This window comes from Glandiceps talaboti, chromosome 17 (genome assembly GCF_964340395.1).
Source record: "Glandiceps talaboti chromosome 17, keGlaTala1.1, whole genome shotgun sequence".
Taxonomy (NCBI): Eukaryota; Metazoa; Hemichordata; class Enteropneusta; family Spengelidae; genus Glandiceps; species Glandiceps talaboti.
The window spans coordinates 17387209-17405731 of record NC_135565.1 but is presented as its reverse complement, the minus strand read 5'-3'; the positions used below and the strand labels follow the sequence as shown (position 1 = coordinate 17405731).

Sequence of the window (18523 nt, the reverse complement as noted above, 5' to 3'; positions counted from 1 at the left end):
AATATATTACAAAAAAACTTAGTCAACTAATATACCAATAGAGTAACCAAGAGTTCTTACTACCATAATCTCTCTCACTCCTTTGACATGTGTAAATAGAGAAATCTCTGTCAATATAACTCTTACGTCTGCAAATTTCATATTTTAATTTTAATGTACAGGAAATAAATGAATTTTTTGTTCAAGTTACCGAAAAAAGGAGTTCTGATTATGTATTACTCACATGCTTATATGTTTGGAAATATATATGTATGTGTGTGTGTGTGTGTGTGTGTGTGTGTTCATCTTTCCTGTTACAGACTTTGACAATGTGCAGTATTGATGCCACAACATAAATTTATGATAAAGTAAACAGACAAGAACTGTTTGTTGTTAACATCTCTAATAGTACATTTACCATCCTAGTTTACAAGAATAAAGACTGAGGTAAAATAAATGATCCAAAGGAGACAGACACAGAAAGTCGTGCCCTCAAAACAATTTTTAGTGTTTGCCTTAAAACCATCTCCATCGGGCGTGCTCTTAATATTTAATACAGCAGGCACACACAATGAACTAACCACTCGGCCACAATGTTGAAGAATTGCGAACTCCATTCTGATGTAGTATCAGAGCATTATACTTTCGTAGGCAAAAAACAAATCTCGTCTCACTTATCAATAACATTTTATTTGCATATTTCTAAAATATCGAAAAGCATTCAAATTAAATATGATTAATAAGTGGACATTTTGCTTGTTGATTCGCAAAATTGTATCACTTTTATTTTGTGTCTGACACTTAAATCCGACTCTCTACACTCGTCATCCTTTCCATATATGCATGAATTGACTTCAACTGTGGAATCGCTTTCAGTTCGTGCCAGACTCACAAACTGTTCTCTCAACACATTCATCACTTGGTTTCAAAAGACTTATGTGTCTCTCCAGAACAACAAAATGCATCACTGAAAGGCTTTAAAGTCTTCAAAATTTACGGTTACTTTTTTTTCAAAACCTCCAACCCATTTTTCAATTAAAATCAAGAAGAAAATAATGGGTTGCCGTTATTTTGGAGTTATACAGGTTTTTATAATTATAATTTGAGAATTTCCTATATACTTCAAAACCACTAGAAAACATTGTTTTAATCGCACGGCTCTTTCCTTAAAACAAGTTAGTAAACAACCATGACCACTTAATTTCAGTAATGGTTTCAAAAGGACCAGGCATATGTCTCCCTATGCAAAATTTGGATGATTTCATTTTCTTGACGTTCAAAGAAATTAGTCCCCCAGGCATATTCGCCCTTAATTGTTTAAGTTACATTTGATTAGATTCCATGTTTACATAAGATTATATGGTTTCCTAAGGTTTCGTGGTTTAGGCTAGGTTTTCATAAATTCTACTCAACCGAGTCTTATATATATTTTATTCCCAAATCCCACGAATCAACACAATATCCGTTTACCTACAAAAACCAATATTTATCTCCATCATTTACAGTTTGTAATATCACAAAAATCAACATCACAAGAATTGTAAGACGACGTCGACAAATGTCAAAGGTAATAAGTTGAGCCCAGAATTTCCTTCATTTTCACTAAAACCATGTATGATCGCTGTTGAATGACGTCAGAATATGATGTTTACCCATCAAAGAGCTACCGTATGGCTCCAGGTGCTAAATTTTAACTCAATCGCGTGGCATGTTTCAATGATACTTTCAGTTGTTTACCTGTCAAAAGGTAGCAAGCTTTGACCAGAATTTCCATCAATTTTACCAAAACCATGAACGATCATTGTTGACTGACTGACGTCAGCATGTGATGTCTACCCGCCAAATATGCCCAGTGCTAAATTTTATCCGATACTTTCCGATGTTAACCTACCAAATTGCGAGAAAGTTTGGCCCCAGGTTTTGGTGTTGTCTAAATACAAGAACAAGTGTTTCCCAGAAATATGCCTTCCAAAGATCAGACTTACTAGTTTGTGTGATTTTACACCGCACATTCTATGTTTTATGTAACTGTTACAATTTATTTGCCTACACATATAAGTATGTGTGAGTGATAGCTGCGAATGTCAGTCTGAAAATAATGTACAAATACTATGATGAAATAACTTTCCTTCTCTTTTAATTTTGTTGATTTATGCATCGTCACGGTCTGTCTGATATGAGATCACTGTGATCTGATATGCATATTATTGTCAACTTTGCGGATTGTCTGGACGAATTTGATATGGCAGAATTGGAAATAGACCAGTTTAACCCGAAACAACATGTCGGCAGCTTGTACAACTATAATACTAAAGGCACGAGCAGTATTTACCGGGGGGTGGCTTGAAAATCATAAATTCTGGTCGTTCTCTAAGATATCTCTTGCTTGACAAATAATTCGGTATAAGTAGTACATTTTAACACGTAATGATATGCATCACCTAATACACACATATACACTCGTTAAACACACACACACACACACACACACACACACACACACACACACACACACACACACACACACACACATACCTAGAAAGAAATGCATATGGAACTTGTGATGTAAAATCCGACGTTTCGAATAAGAATTCTTTTTCAAGGTATTTATCGGCAAGACATATCAGGTAAACACCTGAATATATCTGAATGTTATGGAACAGAACGACAACCGCGAGTGATTACATACATACATACATACATACATACATACATACATACATACATACATACATACTTACATACATACGTACGTACGTACGTACGTACGTAACGCAAGCGTGCACGCACACACACATACATACATACATACATACATACAGACAGACAGACAGACAGACAGACAGACATACATACATACATACATACATACATACATACATACATACATACATACATACATACAGACATACATACATACATACATACATACATACATACATACATACATACAGACATACATACATACATACATACATACATACATACATACATACATACAGTCATGCATACATACATGCATACACCTGTTAGTTTTAATACTAATTCGCAGCATCGATGGTCGTGACGTCATATCACACCACAGCCAAACGACTACTTATGGTTATTATTATTATTATTACAGAGATAAATCTAAGTAATCACTCCATGCAACATATCAACGAGTGTAATGACGTCACAGAAACATGTACACGATGTACTACCTTTTGAATCGCATGATCAGAACAAAGGTTCATATTTATGGGCACTTTCTTACAAGTGGAAATAATTGACCATCAAAACGGCAATGTGTATACCTGACATATAACTAAATTGTATTATTACTTCAGTGAATATGATCACTATACGTGTGCACTGCATAATATGTAGGTATAAAACAGGTTAACGCAATTCAGGGGAGAACTGAGATTAACAGCATTAACAGCACCTTGATTCGATGTATTCGTGATTTTACTCTTGTTCATGTTATTTGTGAAATGAGGTGAATTTCTGTCCAATCATTGACATCTCATACAGTTCGTCAAATGATTGGCCGATTTGAGTTGGTATGACGTGTACAGTTCCAAACTTGTTTTTCTAAATTCACGGTTTAGGTCCTGAATTCGATTACCTCTGCTCCATGGGAATGGTAAGTTGTTCCCTTAAGCGCTGTGGGTTTGTTAATTAGTACTTTAAGTATTAGAGTAGCAAACAGGGGTCATGACCTTAAGTAGCAATTAAGGTGACTCCCATGTGTACATCTCTTTGTGGTATCAACTGATAGGAGTGTTTCTCTTGTTAATGACAACTACCAGCCTCTGTCGAGAACTAGCTGTGTCCATGTTTTCACGCATTGTACATGTGTTAATACTGGTGAGCAACCAACAGAGTAGTTATTTTCTTCTAAGTTTGTCACCAAATGTAAATCTCATTACAGCCTCTGAAATCCTTGGATGAAAGCCAACCTACGAGTAAATGCCCAGTACTGTCGCCGACATCAGGTGGGAGAAGGAAATTATTCCTACTTTTAGTACACTTGTATTGCTGCTATCAACTTTAAAAGAAAAGTCCAGTCAGACTTATTTCTACCTTTAGTACACTTGTATTGATTACTGCTATCAACTTAAAGGGAAAAGTCCAGTCAGACTTATTTCTGTCTTTAGTACACTTGTATTGATTACTGCTATCAACTTAAAGGAAAAGTCCAATCAGACTTATTTCTACCTTTAGTACACTAGTATTGATTACCACTATCAACTTAAAGGAAAAGTCCAGTCACAATTATTTCTACCCTTAGTAAAGTCCAGTCAGACTTATTTCTGCCTTTAGTAAAGTCCAGTCAGTCTTATTTCTGCCTTTAGTAAAGTCCAGTCAGACTTATTTCTACCTTTAGTAAAGTCCAGTCAGACTTATTTCTGCCTTTAGTAAAGTCCAGTCAGACTTATTTCTACCTTTAGTAAAGTCCAGTCAGACTTATTTCTACCTTTAGTAAAGTCCAGTCAGACTTATTTCTACCTTTAGTAAAGTCCAGTCAGACTTATTTCTACCTTTAGTAAAGTCCAGTCAGACTTATTTCTACCTTTAGTAAAGTCCAGTCAGACTTATTTCTGCCTTTAGTAAAGTCCAGTCAGACTTATTTCTACCTTTAGTAAAGTCCAGTCAGACTTATTTCTACCTTTAGTAAAGTCCAGTCAGACTTATTTCTACCTTTAGTAAAGTCCAGTCAGACTTATTTCTACCTTTAGTAAAGTCCAGTCAGACTTATTTCTACCTTTAGTAAAGTCCAGTCAGACTTATTTCTGCCTTTAGTAAAGTCCAGTCAGACTTATTTCTGCCTTTAGTAAAGTCCAGTCAGACTTATTTCTACCTTTAGTAAAGTCCAGTCAGACTTATTTCTACCTTTAGTAAAGTCCAGTCAGACTTATTTCTGCCTTTAGTACACTTGTTGTATTGAGTACTACTATTATGATTTTAGGTTTTATAATAGCACTTGGTAACTTAGACAACTCTAAAATCTCGTAAAGAAGCCTGTATTGCACTTTACACGTTTTCAGCTATTTTGAGAATTTTCTTGCAAGGGTTTATAGGAAAAACTCCAGTGATAAAACCACAATTCCTTTGTCTTGGTACTTTTTATGTTTCAAATTGGCAGAAATAAGTCTGAATGGACTTTTCCTTTATAAAGAAAGATTGGTTAATTTTGTTGAGAGTGTACTTGTAAGTAGATTGCATTTATGTGTGCAGTGGCTCTAGATCTCCAGTTTTCTGCAAACTAGAAGCTTTAAGTGGACTAATGTATCAAGATAAATAATCTTGTTTCTTATCAACCTATGTATCCTTACTGGAGTGATCATGAATAATTCATCTTTGTGGTTTCCTGAACCTATTACGTTCAGACTAACTTATCCATTCCAGAAGTTAGTAACATATGATGGAAACTGTTTCTCCATGTATTTTTTTTAGGGGTGGAGGTAGTTTGTTTAATGTTTTGCTGATAATTATACTTCGATTACATGATAAAATGAAACAAGCTTAGACAGGTTTTGTCATTCAGAAGACGATTTTGTTTCAACGCAACTGGCTTTCATTGTAACTGTGCTATTTCACACACACAAACCAGTAAAGTTAGGTTTACGATTTGTTATCTAGTCAGAAAATACAATATAGCAATATTATCAGATGAAATGTGCACTAAGGTTGGAAAAATTTAGTAGCAGTGTTCGGAAACTTAGCAATGTTAGTAACAGTAGTAATGAAATGTTTGTAAAAAATAATGTAGAAATATTGGTACAAATAATGTAGCAATGTTAGTGACAGTATATATGTAGCGATGGTAGTAGAAATAATGTAGCAGTGCTGTACAATAATGTAGCAATGTTATAATGAGTAATATAGCGATATTAATACAAACAATGTAGCAGTATTGTACAAATAATGTAGCAATGTTATAAGAATACTTTCGCGATATTAGTAGAAATAATGTAGCAATATTGTACAAATAATGTAGCAATGTAAGAAAAATTAGTGTTGCTATGTTAGTAGAAATAACGTAGCAATGTTATAAAGATTAATGCAGCAATATTAGTAGAATTAATGAAGCAATATGGTAATAGTAATGTAGCTATATTTGTACAAATAATGCTGCAGTGATAGTACAAATAATGTAGCAAATAATGTTTGTAAAATATAATATAGCAATATTTTCGAAAAACAATCTAGCAATGTTATCAACAGTTATTAATGACAGTTTAGCATTGTTTAATGATAAAAATAATGTAGAAATGTCAGTTTAAAAATAAAACCCGATAAATGCTCTGTTTGAGGTGATACGGCTTCCGTTGTATGGAAATCGCGTATCGCTTTACGGGTAGAAACTACTAAAATGAGACTAAAAATGCCAAATGCTCTTAAAGTAACCATAATTATAATTCATCGTTGGGAAATCCACTTATCGGAGAGTAAATTCAATTTTTGTTTTTCATAAATATTAAAAACTACCTAGACAGACAGGCGTGACATTTTTCAATGGATTAATATTATGTGTTAAAGGTATAACACGATAAAAGCCTTTTGTGAATTCGGTCGATAGTTAATCGATAACGGCATTACCTCTAGTGTAGGCCTGATCGTTGACGCTTGATTCCCGACTGTAATAATTAAATTGTATTGCTGTGGCATGGTGTGTTAGTTGTTGGAATGTTGGTTATCTTGCTTTTTGGGTGGTGGTTTCAGTGGTGATGGTGATGTGGTATAAAGTGGTCGTGGTGGTGGTGGTAGTCGTAGTGATGATGATGGATGGTGGTGGTTTTTTGTGATGGGTTGTGGTGGTGATGGTTATGGTCATGATGGTGGTGATGGTCACGTGATATGGGTGGCAGTGACGGTGGTAGTCGTTGTGGTGGACGTTTTTTTGGTTTTGAAAGAATGAATGAATGAATGAATGAATGGATGGATGGATGGATGGATGGATGGATGGGTTGTGGTGATGGTGATGGTGATGATGATGATGATGATGATGGTGATGATGATGGTGATGATGATGATGGTGATGATGATGATGGTGATGATGGTGATGATGATGATGATGATGATGATGATGATCGATGATGATGATGGTGATGATGATGATGGTGATGATGATGATGATCGATGATGATGATGATGATGATGATGATGATGATGATGATGATGATGATGATGATGATTGTCCAAACAAAATTATCAGTCATTATCATATTAAAGACCAGTCTTCGCTATTGAGTTATAACATCTTTTGTTGAATCAACAGAAGTTAAAATAAATTGAAAAAAAACACTGCTAAAATGTCCTGAGAATAACCTTTGCTGAATTTGTTTGGTAATTGTTAACTCTGTCACCGTGCCCTATCGTTTCCCATATAAAAATTATATTAAGTGCGACAATCTATATGTAATCCGTCTGAAAAACCCACTCTTTCATCATAGAAAAAACGCACAATAAAGATCCCCTTTAATCGGATGAAGACACGTTCGAAAAAAATTCAGTCGATATCAAAGATTTTACTTGAAAACGCTAAAAACCCTCTTTGTCAGTTCAATCGCACCGTTTATCTGAATGAACCGTACGCTATGACGCACTAATTTCTATATGACGTCATCAAGCAGACACCAATCCTACGTGACATCGATTTTATGATCACGTGATAGATCAGTGAATTCTAATTAAGTGTGTGTTTAACACGGAGGGTAAGGTGCAATTAAGTGGAATGTTGAAAACGTAACAAAGCACTTGACGAGTTAAGCTCAGCTTGCATGCATATTTCTTGCCTATTGGATCTTTCTTCATCTTTCAAACATCTATGCCACCTTTTGTTATTTTGTTACCGGACTCGGATTCTGAAGGGTTACATTTCAGAGGTGAGTTTAAAACCTACTCTTTTTTCTTTTTCATCTTGAAGTGGATTTTATTTCTGAAATTTCAACTGACTTACAAAAGCAAAGAAAGTGAGGTTTGTCGGAATTCGTGTACAGGTCCTAGATCCTGTTCTCATTACGATTCCACGCATAGTGTCGTAACAGCCCGGAGCAAGCTGTTGTTTTAGTTGCTCACCAATTAAATTCGTTATTTACTCTGACCTGATGATACTTTGTTAAGAAAGCAAAAGGTAGTTGAAATTTTTGGATCCTCTTTATCCAATTCCATTCTCATTTTTTAAAATCAACCTTACTTTTATCGATCATTTTTATCAGCAAAATCAATTTTAAAGGGTATTTTCTTTTGTGTGTATTTGCAGAAAGTATATCTATCTTAAACAATATCATTAAATATAATTCCTAACTCATGTAACAATCTTGATATAGATATTAAGATTATGTCTTGTGGAGTTCTGCGCTGCGAGAGGTACGGTTGAATTAATCATATACTGTTAGACTTCTATATGTGTACACCCGGCCACAAACTAAAAGTCATTTGGTTTTAGCGTATACTAAATTATGTAATCTAGTCGTGTATGTATTATATTAATTACTAAATCTCAGATTTGTCTTATCTCAATACCAATGGATTGTTTCATTATTCTTCAGTAATTAACATACTACGTATACAGGTACATTTTAATATGCAGCAAAACGTTCCTCTAAAACCTGTTAACTCAACGTACATGCCTATAATGATAACATAAAACTAATCGCCGAATATCAAATTTATCTGTTCCCTGTATATCACTTTGGACAACGTGACATGTTTTCATCACTTTTCAACATCCATGGTGTAGTTTGTGTCAACAGTGAATCAAAACAAAGAACTTGAATATCTCGTTACATTGTATGTTAAAATATGCATATGATGTTAATGTATATTACAAAAACAAAAACGGGAAAAGTTCTTTTGTTAGTCTGTTGGAAATTATAATCCAACTTATTCACTCTATGAAGTAAAATGTATTTTACTTCATGTAGCTATCTGGAGCAGTTTTAGGCATAATAAAATGTTGAGGAAATTCCTTATAATGCTATCAACTATGCTAACAATGTCAGAATATGATTTGAATGTATTCAAAGGCATGCACCGACAATATTGAATGGGAAATTTGTGTTAGTATTTTTATCAGAGTAAAACGTATGAAGTCAAATTTTAGCTCATTATATCCATGTATGTATGTATGTATGTATGTATGTATGTATGTATGTATGTATGTATGTATGTATGTATGTATGTATGTATGCAGTGATGTAATTTATATATATATATCTAAGTAACCTCTGTAATTTTGTGTTCAAAGCTTTTCACACTTAAGCCCATATTATGCATTCATTACACTTGTATCTGTTATGGATTTGCAGCCTAATTTTACTTTAGTTGAATTGAAATAAGAGTCGAAATTTATCATAATTTAATACTGAACGATAATGTAAAATAATTATTTTTACTTTATTTGAGACGACATTACACGAATAATTCATAATCATAACTTGATACTAACCTTAGATGTAAAATGACTGAATTAAAATAAATCGTCGTCAAAATTTCACTTTTTATTAATTTTAGATGTGTGTATCTTAACAAGGATTCAGTTCGTCATCACTTTTCAAAATAAGCCGCCTGCTAATAAATTATTGTCAGTTTTTGAAGTGCCTAGCTATTTATTTCATTTTAGAAAATTGTAGGCAGAAAGATTTGTGAAATCTGGCAAATACCGGCTTTAGTTTTTTTTCTTCATATTTCAAAAACTAACATGATTGAAATTGTCGACACGGAGTCGACTAAAGCTAGTGATATTAGTATTCACCGAGCCAATGTCCAATTTTCTAAATACATTACTTACTACAAATCTCAGTTTACCTATCGCTGTAAATTGCCGCCAAATTAACGAGCAGACGATCTAATTTCGAATCACTCTTTGTTAACTGTCTGAGTGGACGAATGATTGCGGTGATGACAGATTTATGTACACATATCTTCACTTTGTATGATTAAATAATTGACGATACTCTAATTCACAACCGCGGGTAGTCGTCTTTAGATAAGGAGAGACTGTTACACACAGACACTTGAAGTGACACGGACATATGCCCATCAATGGGACGACAATTGCACTCATAAGCGGGCGCCATTTTCTTTTTTTTTTACAGTAGGAATAAAGTAGACGATATTATTTTGTAAAAAGATATCTCACTGCGAAAACCCAGGTTCGAACTTACTCAGATAGACACGAATTATATATTATTTTGTTTGGTGTGGTAGATTACACAAGTTCGTGATAACGGTGTGTTTTTCTTAGTTAGCTGATACCTCAGTTTCCACTGTCGTATTATTACTTAATAACTACATTCAAAGATTTCGTATTGTTTAGCTTTGTCCCGTTGAGGTCTTATATCCAGGAGGTACAACATTCTAAACTTACCCTGACCAACAGATCATAATGGTGAGGGTAAGTTGATAAGTTTGTGCCTCGGGATGAGACCCACTGAGTTCAATTCAATCATACAAATTTGGAGTAAATACTGTCCCAATGTATAGCATATTTTGATAAGAAGTAACACATATATACTGTCAGTGTGCTGGAACATGACACATGTGAGCAACACATAAAATGCTATACATAACGTCGCCATATAAACCGTCAACTAATTTACAAGTTAAAAATATACTTGTTGCTATGGTAACAAGCAAATCAATAGATAATATATAGGCATCAGGCAAAGTATATATGTTATGGATTTAAATGGTGAACAAAGAGAAGGTCAGGTGACTTTATTTTGGTGAACAAAAAGCGATAAATTATACACAATTTATCAAATTTGATATATTCTATAAATTGTTGGTTATTAATATGCTAAATCCAGTCAACATAACCTCATCTCTATATTGGTTCTAGCGCTGAAATCTTAATATTGATAATATTTACAGGGTTTTCATAAAATTAATCAAATAATGAAACACATCCTTTTACTTAGTGCAAGGTTCTCCTCACCCGTTGTCTCCTACCCAAGTGAATTCAGAGTCGAAATTAAAAATACTTGTAGAAAGATTGATAGACAGACAGACAGACAGACAGACAGACAGACAGACAGACAGACAGACAGACAGACAGACTGACAGGCAGACAGGCAGGCAGGCAGGCAGGCAGGCTAGGCAACAGTCAGTCAGATAGGCAAGCAGAAAGGCAGGCTAGCGAGATAAGCAGACAGACAGACAGACAGGCAGACAGGCAGGCAGGCAGACAGACAGACAGACAGACAGACAGACAGACAGACAGACAGACAGACAGACAGACAGACAGACAAACATACATACATACATACATACATACATACATACATGTACATACATACATACATACATACATACAGATAGATATTCCAATGAATATGTTTTCATTATAGATAATTACTCTTGACACTGCAGTAAATATAACCATCATATAAAAAGTACTAGGAAGAGGTATTCTGAAAAATAAATATATTCTTTTACAAGTGTTGCATATTTGACATCTGACCTTTGCTTTCAATCCAACCGTAAATTGAAGCAAAAACGTAAAGTCATCATTTGTACATTAAAGGTAGCCATCGTTTAAAGACACACTAATATGCATTCAGATGAAATGAAATCATTCGGGTGAATAAGCTATATAATCACACTATTGTCCATAATCGACATTTGACATTTACTCTACAAGAAACGATCAAATTAATAAAAATGCGGCGAATAATAATCGTTTTGTAGACCTAATGCTTTAGTGTGTATGCAACAGCATCGTTCAAGTGTTGACTCGCATAAGTTATTACCTTCTCTATATTTCTCTCACGTGATTTACTTTTTAGAGTACACAGTGACCTACAGTCTGCATCGTAAAATCAAAAACTTGAGAAAGTAAATGGGGGGTTAGTTCTACTCGTTGCTAAGGTAACTAGATTTGTATTTATCTTCATCATTCAAGCGTTCATTTTGTGAATGGGAGTCTGCACTAATATAGTAGAGCAAACGAGCTGGTACCAGCCTAAATATTGCATCTAAGATGCTACACAAGACTTTATGATATTATGAGCATAGCTTAACACCATGAAGTAATTACATAATAGCGTTTCACTGATTGTGTTAGTATATTAAATGGAGATGAGCCAACATGAGACCTTATTTTTATAACTAAACGTTCAATATTTACTTAATACTCAACTGTATCGTATTTTAGAAGTCAATTACTAAGTATAAACAATCATCATGTAACGTTGATATGTGTGCTCTGTGACTTGCCAAACTATGACGTAATCATTCATTCGATTTGCCTAACTATGATATAATCATTCATTTCGCTTATCTAACTATGACGTAATCATTTATTCGACTTACCTAACTATGACGTAATCCTTCATTTCGCTTATCTAACTATGACGTAATCATTCATTCGGCTTATCTAACTATGATGTAATCATTTATTCGTCTTACCCAACTATGACGTAAGCATTCATTCGACGTACCTAACTATTACGTAAGCGTTCTCGACTTACCAAACAATGACGTAATCATTTCTTAGACTTACCTTACTATGACGTAATCATCCATTCGACTTACCGAACTATGATGTAATACTTTTCTGAAAATTTTTGCCAGACAAGTTTTTATTTTAGATTTTATCCGTGTAAAAACATATAATGTATGCATAGATGTCGAACCTATGATTATATGTTTCACTTTTTATGGAGAATCGTCGAAAAACATGTCTCGAAAATCGTTCACAAATGGCTGTTATAGTAACGGAACTAACGGAAAGTACGTTAACATATGCGCAATGTTGTGAACGACTTACTAACAATGCCACTACTATGTGCATATTTCCTGGCATGAAAAGTCTAATATCCGACGATTTCGATCTCCTTGCGTAAAAATACATTCTTAAATCGATTAATGACGTAGGCATCGTACTTAACATATTTTCTTTTCTTTTCGTTTTCCCTTGAGTCTTTTGAAAGTACTTCCTTGTATACTTTCCAGGAATATTTTAGATTCAAGACAGACCATGAATTTAAAAATCTAGATTCAATTTCTAAAAGCTGGGTTTTTGACATTCATAACGTTCCTTATCCTCTTCACGAAATTGGTAGACACAACAAACAAACGAACAAACAATTAAACGACAAACAAACAAACAAACTAACTAACTAAATAAATAACTTGTCATGAGTGATGCAATTTTGCATATATAGGATCTCAGGAAGTCGATATGTGGTGTTAAAATGTAGCCGTTGTGACTGGTTTGTAACAGAGCTAGACGTAGGTGGGCCGTCAGAGGTAATCTTTCGTTTTTACCTTCCATATGGGAAGGTATTCGTATAGCTTTGTCTCTGTCTGTGTATGTATGTATGTAATATGTATGTATGTATATAATGTATGTATGTATGTATGTATGTATGTATGTATGTATGTATGTATGTATGTATGTGTGTATGTATGTATGTATGTATGTGTGTGTGTGTGGGGGGGGGAGTGTGCGTACGTACGTACATACGTACGTTACGTCTGTCTGTCTGTCAATGGACCCAATATCTAAAATAACCTATTATTTCTAATGAGACTTGATACACCTTTTCTTATGGAAATATCAAAAAGTGATGAGGTTTTGGTAAATTGGTAAGGATGCCATTTTCACAGATTGTTGACTAGGGCACAATGATAGTATAGATATGGTCAGAAGAAAACGACAGTGGTTCAAGTTACAGCTGCAGGTTTTTTTTTAAACATGCTATTATATATATTCCGGTAGAATTTAAAAGTAAACAGTCTCGAAATCTATCAATTTTTTTCACTTCAACACCAAACTGTACTTCTAGATTTACAAATTGAACTTTATATAAGTACAGTAGAAGTGTTAACTAGAGGGGATGGATGCCCCCAACATTACAAAGTAACGATGGTTGTGGCGGCAATGGCTATAGGCTTAGGGTCGACGACATGAATTTCATTTCCCATCATGCAACTCGCATCTGATAGCGTGATCTCCAATCGTCACTCATCCACTGATAAATACGTCACAGCAGGAAGTTTTTGCAGAATTTACAACACACAATTACGCGGGCTACAGGGGAGCAGACGATAAAGTTATCTACGTCACAAACGTTTATGGCGATGCCACACACCGCGTTGATTTTGGTTCATATTGAAATTACTGTAAATTGTGCACTAACCACGTCGTACTGAGAGAGTATAGGGGACACCTATTCTCAATTAATATGGCAATTCATGCCAGGAACTGATAGAAGTCAGTACACAGTTCGTCCTGATAATTGACACTCTTACACTTGATGAGACAACATGATGATGGAAAAACAACATGTCATCCTGTCACCGAATAAGATTGGCATGTTTGTGTCATTACAACCGGTCATAAAAACCTGGCCATTCGGGTTTGGTCTTTTAAAATGCTTGGCCTTTGTCTCTTTCATTCTTGAACTAGTTTGCAAATGGTGCATTTTGAAGAATCGTATAAACGGCAACATGATGCACGTGCACATGTATATGTCCTTTGATCTGTATCATCTTTGGACAATATTTGATAGGAGTTTGTCATACAAATAGCACAATATGAAAGGAAATGTCGTGAATTTTGGCAATCGGTCCCGATTGGTCAAGGTAAAGGTCATGGCCTTAAAGGAGGCTAGAAGTGAGGGTCACCATAGAAATGATAGAAGGATGTATCACTACATGCATTATAAAAATATTTTGGTTTTTATATAGTGCTTTCCCACTGTGATTTATTACCCCTGGCATGGACCTATAGCAGCACAGATGCCCTTTACTTCAACTACCTAGGTAGTACCCACTCCATTACAGTCTCTATAAGCGCATAGGATTAAGGATTCACATTGTAACCTCTATCCTACCAGGTCCCATGGGTTGACTGATCGTGGTTCAAATCTTGCCCAAGGACTTTAGCCATTCAGAAAAAAACAACAGCGACGGGGCTCGAACCTGCAACCTGCAGATTCAAAGCAGATCACTCCTACCATATCTAACCCATCATGACTTCACATTCATACAGCTTGTTTCAGGTTACTGCTAACTTTCTCTGTTAGACACAACCATACAGAAACCAACAGGAAACTGCCTATCTGTCTAACTCTAAGCTAGCAAGATTAAATGAATTATATCAGTAACGTTCATTATATATGCATGTCTTCAAAATGGCCACCAACCAACACACACTGCGAAATTAATAGATTACAGATTTCTTTAGAAACTTTTGTGAAAAGGCACATTTTCGGAAAGATTTTCATAAGGGTGAGGCACAAACTGTCACATCCATGGAATGACAAAAGTTTTAGGCCATGGTTGAAACCTCTTCGATTTTGATGCAAATTGGTACCTTCAACGCATTCTTCACAGGGGTACTTCCATAGAAAGGTATATGAGTATGTGCCAACCAATGGGTCACTTTTTTACGCAGAACTCCCAAACATGGGTCAACTTTTCATCTGAAAATTCCCTAATCGTGGGGTCAATAACACAGGAAACGTCTTCATGCTTCAGAAATACCTTCGCATTACAAAGGCATTTTGTTACGGATGATTGTTACTGGAAATCCCTTACAACCGAACGGGTTTGATGTTTTAACTAGGGATGCACACCCACTTCTAACAATTTGGGGAGTAACCCCTCCCCCTCCAGCATTCTTCATATACCAACGTTAGTAGATTTTTTCGATAACTTTGTAGAATAGCTGCATACAGAATACACACACCAGCGAATGGATAACCACTCCAGAGATGTGCACCAATATTTTTACAACCACAACTTTCCTGTTTTTAATAGATCGGTATTTAAATCTTGTGCTGTTCGCGATGTCTCTCCACTCGTCTTCAGCCCCCTCGCATTCTTCTCATTTCAACGAACAATGTTTTTCCTATCAACTGGCATTCCTCGATAAAAGAGTGACGACGTCTGCTAATAGCAATGTGTCATCTCCATTGATATATAGACACAGTTTTATGCTGTTTGCATTTCTTTCTGTTCACTTAACACACACACGCTTACATATAATTTTATATACATATACATATACATGCAGTCTTTCTGTTATACATCTGTGTCTGTCTGTCTGTTCTTCTTTCTCTGTCTCTACCGCTGTATCCGTCTCTCACTCCCTCCTTCCCTGCACTCTCCCCCCCTCTCTCTCTCTCTCTCTCTCTCTCTCTCTCTCTCTCTCTCTCTCTCACACTATCTCTCTCTCTCATGTTAAATAATCAAATATGGTATCTATGATTGATGGTTAGGATGAAATTGTCATAAGTTAGTGGCACCCCATCCCTAATCTGTATCACACGACTACAAACGAAGTGCTTTCTAAGGATTATATTCCTGTCAACACTTTACGTATTCAATTAACAATCGTATTACATCGTTGGTAGGGTACTATCAATTAATCTCCAAGATTGAATTGTCAGTAAGATTGTAGACTAGTAAAGTGTAAGTACCGTTCTCACTTTGATGTATATACCTACAAGAATACCAATTTATGGCTCAACAATTGAAGTTGTAAAGTAAAAACCAATAGATTAACGCGTATCTTCACCTCTGAGTGACCCTTCCATACAAGTTTACCAGACAGTTTACACATGTAGTACGATTTCACAGTTTATATCTGTACCATAGCGAAAATTACCTACCTACATACCTACCTACCTACCTACCTACCTACCTACCTACCTACCTACATACATACATACATACATACATACATACATACATACATACATACATACATACATACATACATACATACAGGCATACATACATACATACATACATACATACATACATACATACGCACGCACGAACGCACACACACACATACATACATACATACATACATACATACATACATACATACATACATACTATTACATACATAAATACATACATACATACATACATACATACATACATACATACATACATACATACATTGCGAACAGGGTGGGGGAAGACACTGAGAGACGGACATATAGACAGACAGACAGACATACAGACAGACAGACAGACAGACAGACAGACAGACAGACAGACAGTCAGATAGAAAGACAGTCAGACAAAGACTATCCCATTTATTACTAAGTATGAATGTTTTTATTGCAGCAATATTGGAATGAACACTTTAATTGACTCCTATTCCACTTTAGCCATCTCCCTATATCACGTATGTACGTTTGCCCTTAGCAATATTCACTGTCTTCATTAGACATTTCGACATTTTTGATATGCCTGCTATGTGACATGCCTACGTAGGCGTGATTTTATTAACTTATGCTATGAGGGACGAAATGAAATTCCATTTTGTGTCAATTCACCACTCGTGTTCCCTTATTGCGTAGAGGAAACTGAGAAGTGCTTCAGGGCATACAGGAAGCGAACGTTACTGCCAGATCATCCAAAAAGGTCTCGACGTTAATAAAATTGTGTACGTAACACTTGAGAGCTCTCGATTTAATAGATTCTTTACCTTTTAATGCTTAGCGTCGACAATCCTTTACGCCGCGAAATTACGGTGTACTTAATTCGCGTGGATAGGGAGTCTGAGTGGACTCCCGTGTTTAATGCTAACTAATTGACAGTACAAATGACTCCGGAGGAATTACTACTCCATACCTCCACGAGAACTCCCATAGCTATGTAATGAATCAGTCATTCACAGAGTCATTATTTCATTTCATTTAGGAATGGCATGATATCCGACGAAAAGAATTAGGCCATAATTTATTGATAAAATAGGCATTTAACGAGTTTTTATCGAATTGTATTCGGCTGATTGCGAAGCTCGTCGCAGAACCGTGAGTAAAACATATGTCGAGATTGACTTATACAGCGGATATTTTGTACAATGGGTGACAAATTGTGAACATTTTCGCCTGGATTATTTTGTTTTGTGGTGTAGCGCCACTCTGGCTGTAAATTAGAATCTGTATTGTACATTTACAGTACACATTTGTTTTTGGAGCGACGTATGCGGATAACGGAAACGTCAAGCAGTCAGTCAGTGCAGTGTGGGTTATACTTCGCATCATATTTAGATAAATTGTATTGTCAGAGTGCAATTGGAATCTGTAAGTTGGAGGTTCGTGACTCGTCAAAGTAATTCATTGCTAAATTATTAAAGTTCCTAGGCAAGAGTTGAACCAGCACTGTTAATCATATCCACCTCTGTACCCCAGCCAACCAAGTGCATAAATTGGGACCGGTAGGTTAGTGGGAAACTTGAATCCCATGTCCCACTGGTATAACCGCATACATACTTGTGTATGTAATGTTATACAAACTCGTGTACATTATATATCACGTACGTATACCCCAAATAATTTAGAAAGTGAAAAAGGACACTGTTGTGCCATTACAGGTCCATACCAGAAGTAGTAATTATCTAACATTTGCCCCTATGAATTCGTCTATTGTTAATAATATATATATTTGTATAGTTATAGAGTCCCCCTGGGGGCTTGATTTGGTAATAGGTATGCATGGGTACACCCTGGTGAATTCATAAGCTGAGGGTCACAAGTCAACATTTCCGCCAGAAAGTAATGTCTACATTTTACTAGGC

At 35.5% G+C, this 18523-nt stretch overlaps 1 protein-coding gene across 1 annotated transcript in view; it reads left to right on the top strand.

Moving 5' to 3' along the window:
- The first annotated feature begins 7732 nt into the window (after positions 1-7732).
- The window catches only part of LOC144448586 (uncharacterized), a 28513-nt gene continuing 17722 nt past the window's right edge, over positions 7733-18523 (top strand). Inside the window, exon 1 of the mRNA XM_078138862.1 lies at positions 7733-7853. The gene's annotated coding sequence lies outside the window, so the exon portion shown is untranslated. The remainder of the gene's footprint in view (positions 7854-18523) is intronic.